This window comes from Delphinus delphis, chromosome 5 (genome assembly GCF_949987515.2).
Source record: "Delphinus delphis chromosome 5, mDelDel1.2, whole genome shotgun sequence".
Lineage (NCBI taxonomy): Eukaryota > Metazoa > Chordata > Mammalia > Artiodactyla > Delphinidae > Delphinus > Delphinus delphis.
The window spans coordinates 62,192,741-62,200,702 of record NC_082687.1 but is presented as its reverse complement, the minus strand read 5'-3'; the positions used below and the strand labels follow the sequence as shown (position 1 = coordinate 62,200,702).

Here is a 7,962-nt window from a genome sequence, read left to right as displayed (position 1 = left end):
ATCAAACTATGTCACCTACTTGCTCAGAATTATTCAGTGGTTCCCATTCATCCATGCTAAAGAATAAATTATATACTGACTGAAAATCTAACTACAAATTTCTACTCCTCTCTCATTTCAGCATCATATTCCAGCAACATTGCTTTCTTGATAAACTCATCTACCTCAAATTCAACTCTCATGAAGTCTCTTCTGACATACTAGGCAAATATAAGTTTTTCTTTTACACTCTTACTCCATTTAAAGCAATTAATATCTTGTAAACAAGCATCTATATGAGTGGATGAAATGTGACTCCAAGACCCAGTGATGGGATGGTCACAGATGCAACTTATGAGGGTTGCCTAATTTGCAAAACTAGGGCCAAATGGGTAAGCTTAGTAGAACCAACCTTGCTGCACTAATAACATCTAAGGGGGAATAACACCTTGGGTCTAGCTAGTTTACATATAGCTAATCATAAACTCCTAAATGCATGGGCCTTGTCTTTCATGGTTATATACTTAGCACCTGTAGGCAGACAATAAGATACGTCTCCACGCTTTTAAAACAGGAAATATTCAAAATACTGACCATACCAACCAAGTATATGTGAGGAACACAGGGGAACTGGAATGCTCCCATACTGTCGATGGGAATGCATTTGAGTACAGTCATTCATTTTAGAATACGAAACCATATGTTCATGTAAAGGATTTTATGTACATGTTCATAGTAAGTTTATCTGTGAGAGGCAAACTGGAAACCACAAAACACCATCCTTTAACAGATGAATACCAGTGAAATAATGGTATATCCAAACCGTATATTTATCAGGAAAAAAGTGAATTATTCACATCAGCAACTTAGATGATTCTCAAAGTAACTATGCCTGGAGATAAAAGAAGACAAGCACATTAAGGCTCCAATGATATAAAAGTCTAGAAAATACTAACTAATTAAATGGGGAGAAAAGTCAGTCAATAGTAATTGCCTGAAAGTCCTGGGAGAGATGTCAGAAGGTAGATATGGCAGTGATGGATGTTTGTTATGATGATGGTTCCATGGCTTTACAAGTATTAAAACTTACCAAGCTGTGCATTTTAGGTATGTTCTGTTCAGTGCATACCAACTATATAGCTAATTAAATTTCAATAGAAATTGACTTCACATAAAAATCTTAATCTCTTTGCTAAATCTCATTTTCAATAGAACTCTGGCAACCACACATTAACCCCATCACCTCCCCTTGCCCATGGGAGGGAATCTGTAGCAGTAGCAGTGAAGACTGGTGAGCAGTGAAAGGTGTTTCCACTTAAGTTATCCAGGGAATCTGCCTGGGTCCTAAAATTCACATGCCTGAACTACACGATTTCCACTCTCATTCCCCATTGTTTTCACTGTGCAGCAATGGCCTTGAGATAAACTATTTGCAGATGCTACGTGATTCCTAAAACCTTTACATTATTCAGTCTGACACTGACTGGGGGCTCAGGAGGAGAGAAACAGCTCTGGAACTCCTGAGAATTTCTTCAAAAACCTTATCCTAAACAGTCACAGTCACTGGAACATTTGTGGATGAAACTTTAGAAAAGGCTCATCCCTTCTTGTTTGTCTCTCACTCCCGATTAATTCCATGAGTGTTTCTGTATGAAATATCGTTCCCACCTGATATGCAAAATACAGACCATACCAACCAAGTACTTGTGAGGAACAGGAACACACCTACCACTTTGTGCACATTATGGCACAGGGCTCTTTTCCGGCTGGACCTAGAGAATTTCTTCTCTTGAACAGTACTGGGGGCATGATGTGACATCCCATGTGAAAAGCAGAACCATTCATGCTGCTCCAAAAATCACCGGTGGTTCTCACAACTGTCCTCATCTCAGGGTGACCTCAGGACCCACCAAAAATCCTGACATTCAGGACTCAACATTAGTCCCACAGAGCCCTGCAGTCTACCCTAGGTGGCCTTGGACAACAAATTGGACCGAAACTGGAGTGAAAACTATTCTCTTCCAGATGCTATTCTCACTGAGGTATACAAAGTTTGGAACACTCACAAAACCTGCACGTCATCATCCTGACAGTCCAATTTGGTTCTCAACACCAGTCTGACAGTGAACAAACCCCAAGATGAAAGGTGGCTTAAATAATAGTCTTTATTATGGTATAGAGCAGAGCAAACTGAGGCAGATATTCCCAAACAGAGTGACTTGGACCTAGAAAAACCTATCCTGAGCACGATATGAGACAATGCCATCAAAGAAGTTGAAGCTCTGTGAGCCACCAGCAGAACCCAGACTGGATTCCCATGGTCAAAGCTGCTTTGGTCCTGACAGGACCAAAAAGAATGACAACACCCAAGTGCTTAGGCTATTGATGCATTTCTAAGGGGATAAGAGGGCACAAAGGTCTACCTATCCTGATCATACTGAGGTGACTGGTGCCGAGTATGGGGATCTGCCACTTGGGAGAGGTAAGAAACACACAGTGACATTAAGTCAGAAAGTACAGCATAGCTCCTTAAAAGCTTCCTACGAACCTGGTACTCATGGGCAATCTGCACACTAAGGCTGTTCAGATGTATGGCATTCAACTTCCAGCTGATGACTCCCTCACAGAGCCTATTCAGTATGATGTATTAACTAAGGAGACAGCTCATTCACTGCTCTCCTCGTCTCATTTGAAGGCCTTTCTCCAGTATGAACTTTCTGGTGATGAATGAGGTTAGACCTTCAGCTGAAAGCTTTCTTACATTCACTGCGCTCATAGTGTCTGTCTGGGCTGTTAAGTTTCTGGTGCTCAGTCAGAGCAGACCTTTGACAGAAAACGTTTCCACATTGACTGCACTGCTGAGGCCTTTCTGTGATGTGAACTTTGTGGCGTTGAGTAAGCTGGGTGCTTTGGCTAAAGAATTCTTCACATTTAGTGCACTCGTGGTTTTTCTCCATTGTGAACTCTGGTGCTTAATAAGAGTAGAGCTTTGGCTAAAACGTTTCCCACATTCACTACACTTATAAGCCTTTGCTCCAGTGTGAACTCACTGGTGTGAAATGAGACTAGAGTTTTGGCTAAAATGGTTCCCACATTCACTGCACTCATAAGTCTTTGCTACAGTGTGAATTCTCTGATGGACTTTAAGGTGGGAGCTTCGACTAAATAACTTTCCACATTCACTACACTCATAAGGCCTTTCCCTGGTGTGAATTCTTCTATGTTTAATGAGACTGGAGATGTATCTAAAGACATTCCCACATTCACTGCACTCATAGGGCCTCTCTCCAGTGTGGATTCTCTGGTGCTGAACAAGCATGTGTTTACAGCTGAAGGCTCTCCTGCATTCTTCACATTCATAAGGCCTTTATCCCGTGTGGACTCTGAGGTGCTGAACAAGTTTGCTTTTAGTGGTGAAGGTTTTCCCACATTCACTGCACTCATAAGGCTTGACTCCATTGTGAATTCTCTGGTGCACAATAAGTTGAGAGCTTTGGCTAAAGAACTTCCCACATTCTCTACACTCATAAGGCCTTTCCCCTGTTTGAATTCTTCTATGAGTAATGAGGCTGGAGTTGCATCTAAAGACTTTACCACATTCACTGCACCCATAAGGCCTTTCTCCATTGTGGATTCTCTGGTGCTTAAATAGTATGGGTTTACAGGTGAAGGTTTTCCCACATTTGCAGCATTCATAAGGCCTCTCTCCAATGTGTACTCTGGTGCTGAGTCCAAGCCTGGACTTTTGGCAGAAGGCTTTCCTACATTCATGGCACTTATACTGCCTTTGTCCATTGTGAGAGGCCTCCATACACTCGGTGTCCTTTTGTGGAGTGACCTGGTGCTGGAGAAGGCCAGAGGTACCAGGGAAATCCTTCCCAAACTCCTGGCATGTGAAAGAATTCTTGCATGCACGGACTGTGTGGCTCTTCATAAAGGTCTTACCCACGTCTCTTCTAAAGAGTCTCTCTCCACTGTGCTGGTGAAAGTTCACACCTGTCCCACACAGTTTCTGACCAGGGTTTGTGCCAAGGTCCTCAGCTAGATGCAAACCACCTTCTAAGTACAGGCAGAAACCTCTGCCAGGGATAGGACTGCAGGGTGGACAAGTCTGTCTTTGAAGTATTTATTGGTGGCACTTCTACAGAAACTTTCTGCTCAGAAAGTGTCTCCTCATCCTCTGCTCTATGCCAACACCCAGGTGAAAGACACAGGAGGGGGTGGAACACACAGAGGAGCTGGGGCCCACAACTCACTCCTCTGGGAATGGTTTTCACCAGGGCCTTGGCTGCTGGTGACACGTGTGCTGTGTGGAAAGGTGTGTCCGGGCACAGGAAAATCTGACTGTCACTGAGTAGCTATGTTCAAGGACTATTTTAAGGATAGGTGGGGAATTCATGACACGTTAAGGTAGGCCAATACTGGAGAGCACATGAGAGTGAGGATGGAGAACACCACTAAAGAGTGGAAGACAGACAGGTGAGGGATAATCCTGGGTTCGAATTCAGAGTTGAAATGACAGAATGAGCAAAGTATGAAGAATGGGTAGGAAAGATAGAAGTGAGGCACACAGTCACTGTCCTTGGCCCTAAAACATTGTGGGGCACAGGACGTGTTCCTGATATGATCTGAACCCAGCCATGATACCACTTCTTCCTCCTGATGCCAATCACCAAGGCAGGTCCCACTTTGGGTCTCTCTAGCTGTGCCTGGAGTCATGTCCACTCTGTCACATACCCAGGGTTCACCTCCCAGCTCCAGTTGGAAAACGACATGGGACCTAAAAGATGAAGGTCTCAGCCTTGGCAACCACAGCACAGCCGACAAGGAAGCAGTAATAGAGATGTGGTCACTGTCTAACCAGTGACGCAACAAGTGGCAAAGGTCTCCAGGATCACATCACGGTACAGGAGTCTCTGGGCCTCATCAAGAAGCCTCCATTTCTCCTGGGAAGAAGTACACAGCCACGTCCTCAAAGGTCACAGAGCCCGGTGCAGAGTTCGTAAGTGGTTCTGCTGAACGTGGAACCTGAATCGGACCCATCAGTGCAGCCCTCCCAGCACAGTCTGTGGGCGAAGCAGGGGCCTAGGCCCGGTGGCCCCTGTCCCAGCCCTGAGACAGAGTCAGGGCGGATGGCACCCACACCGAGCCTCAGACCCCCCTCAGAGCAGCCAGCACAGCGCCCTCCTGGCTCCCTGACCTCACGCCGGCCCAGGGCTGCAAAGCTCACCACCGGTAAACACACCCGAGTTTACAAAACGTCGCCTACCGTCCACGCTGGAAAACCCTCCCACCTTGCTGATTTTTAATGTAAGTCCTATTTAAACGGACAAAATGGAAAAAAAAAAAAAACTCATATATACACACTCTGTATGTAATCAAAGAATTTTACGTGTAAACAAGTAGTTGATGAAAGTATAGCTCATGGTCTCAATGACACTTTGCTACAGAGTGAGAACTGTAAAGCCCATCATCATCTCTAAGACTGCATTCCCAATGTGTTAATAGAATAAGGTTCAGTAGAACACGGACTTGAAACCCTAATGACCTGGAAATGTGGTTTCAAAAGAATTTTCCTCCATTTAATAGAATAAACTTTGGATTTCCAATGGATCAAATAGCAGATCTCTTTCAATTTTTGTTTCCTTCCCTGATATCAAGGTCCTTGCAAGTGTGTGTGTGTGTGTGTGTGTGTGTGTGTGTGTGTGTGTGTGTGTGTGTGGTTACTAGGTATATTTCAGGAGGTCCTCTCTGTCCTGCTCATATTTGTATGTTTCTTTCTCTAGAGTGTCCCAAATAAATACTATGGGCAGGGCAGGTACATATGCTTGTCTGGAGTGCCTTGAGCTATGTGGAGGTGATGGCTTTGGTTTGTATTGTGGTTAAGGGATAGGGCTGAAGGGAACATTCTCACGTGTGGATGAGGGTTTGCATGGTTTGATCTTACCTCTGGGTGCCACAGGGAGGAACACCAGACTTCCTTGCACAGGGCAAGAAGGGATAAAGGAGGGGTGGGTCCTGAAAGCTGTCAGAAGCCAAACATCAAAAATGGAGTCAGACTCTTTAGGACACGAGTTGATCATTTAATGAAACTTTTGATTTGCAGTGTTTCCTCAGATTGTCCACCAATGATTTTTCTCCTTTTCTTTCCGCTTTTCCAAACTCAAAAAGCATCTGATGAAAGATAATGATATGCTTCTCTCTCAATTTCTGTCCATATTGCATATAAGAATGAAATCAGTTTCCCAAATCTTAGTTACAATTGTCTGTTCAGTGTTTTTCTTCACCACTCAATTATAAGCTCCCAGGAATGGCATTTGGTTTTTGTACCACTGTCATATGGTTGGTATCCAAAAAGATCCATTAGATGAGTTATGGATATAGCATATCTTAGTTACTCACTACATGGAAAAGTTCCTAAGTGAATTTGACTTGAGAATGAAGAATACTCTTAAAAATCAAAAGCACAATGCAATAACAAAACAAAACACACAGTTTTGCTCTTTATATCCTATGTTGTCTTTGACAAGGCATTTAAAATCCTCAAACCTCATTTTCCTAACCTGCAAAATGAGGAAGTACTTTCTCTGAAAACCTGTGAACATTTTTTTCCAAGATTTTGTCTCTGGAGGGAATCCAAATGATAAATTATTGCTTAAATATTAATAGAACTTTGTCATTCCTTCACCTGAATAGTCATTTTCTATTGATAAGTAATGATAACAACCTGAGGGGTTTAAGCTCAAAGGGTGGATATACAATACATTGTAAGAGGGGAGTAGACTGGCACTCCACCTAAAATTGAGTTCCATCCACTTAAATGAGAGGTCCTCTGTGCCCTCTTAAATGGTGCTTCAATATCATCACTTATGCACATCAACAAACATCACAGAATAATTAGGGAGAGTAGAAATCATTATAATGTCAGCCCTTCCTATTATAGAACTGTAACCACTCAATATGGAACTGCCTAAAGCAATTGCTGAATGCAGTACATGCAACTGTATCTTCTTCGGAGGCCACAGAACCATCTTACTGTAGCCTGCAGGTTTCACACAAGGCCCTTTCCTCAATTAGGATTTAATCACCCTGGAGAGCAGCTGAGAATTTCAATCATTTTTTTTTTCCAAGTTCCCATCAATCTTGTCTATTGAAGTAACTTGATTTTTTTTCTTCCTCTACAAGAATGCTAAATCTTCTTGGTGGAGGAAAATGATGGGGGGAAATAAAGTGAAAGAAACTAATTTTTATGGGATATGTAAATGAAACTCCTAAATAATTGTTTTAAACCACTCCATTATACCTATACCTTAATACCTTGGGGACAGGAAGGAGTCCCTTTAAGGGCCACATTTCTTATTACTTACGGCAGCAATTTGGACCAAATTTGCCATTAAGGTCTGAAGTCAACACATACTATGGTTAAGAGCTAGGGATTTAGAGACACATGGCTCTGGTTTCAAATCCCAGCTCCACCACTTATGAACCACATAACGTATATTTACTTACCATCCTTGAGACTCAATTTCCTTATACCTAAGAATGGAAAGTAATAGTAGCTACTTCAGATGAAGACTGAAAGTTAAATGCAGGCAATGATCTCAAGTACCTAGAACAGTTCCTGGCACATAATAATATTTTAAAATGGTAGCTATCTTTTTTGTGAATTTTTGAATTTTATTTTTTATACAGCAGGTTCTTATTAGTTATCTATTTTATACATATCAGTGTATACATGTCAATCCCAATCTCCCAATTCATCACATCACCACCACCACCACCACCACCTCCACTTTCCCCCCTTGGTGTCCATATGTTTGTGCTCTACTTCTGTGTCTCAGTTTCTGCCCTGCAAATCAGTTCATCTGTACCATTTTTTCTAGGTTCCACGTATATGCGTTAATATATGATGTTTGTTTTTCTCTTTCTGACTTCACTCTGTATGACAGTCTCTAGATCTATCCACATCCCCGCAAATGACCC

General features: G+C 42.5%; 1 pseudogene; it reads right to left on the bottom strand.

Annotated features, from left to right (window-relative positions):
• Positions 1–2,630: 2,630 nt before the first annotated feature.
• LOC132426274 (zinc finger protein 420-like) lies at positions 2,631–3,913 on the bottom strand (annotated as a pseudogene).
• Positions 3,914–7,962: the final 4,049 nt, after the last annotated feature.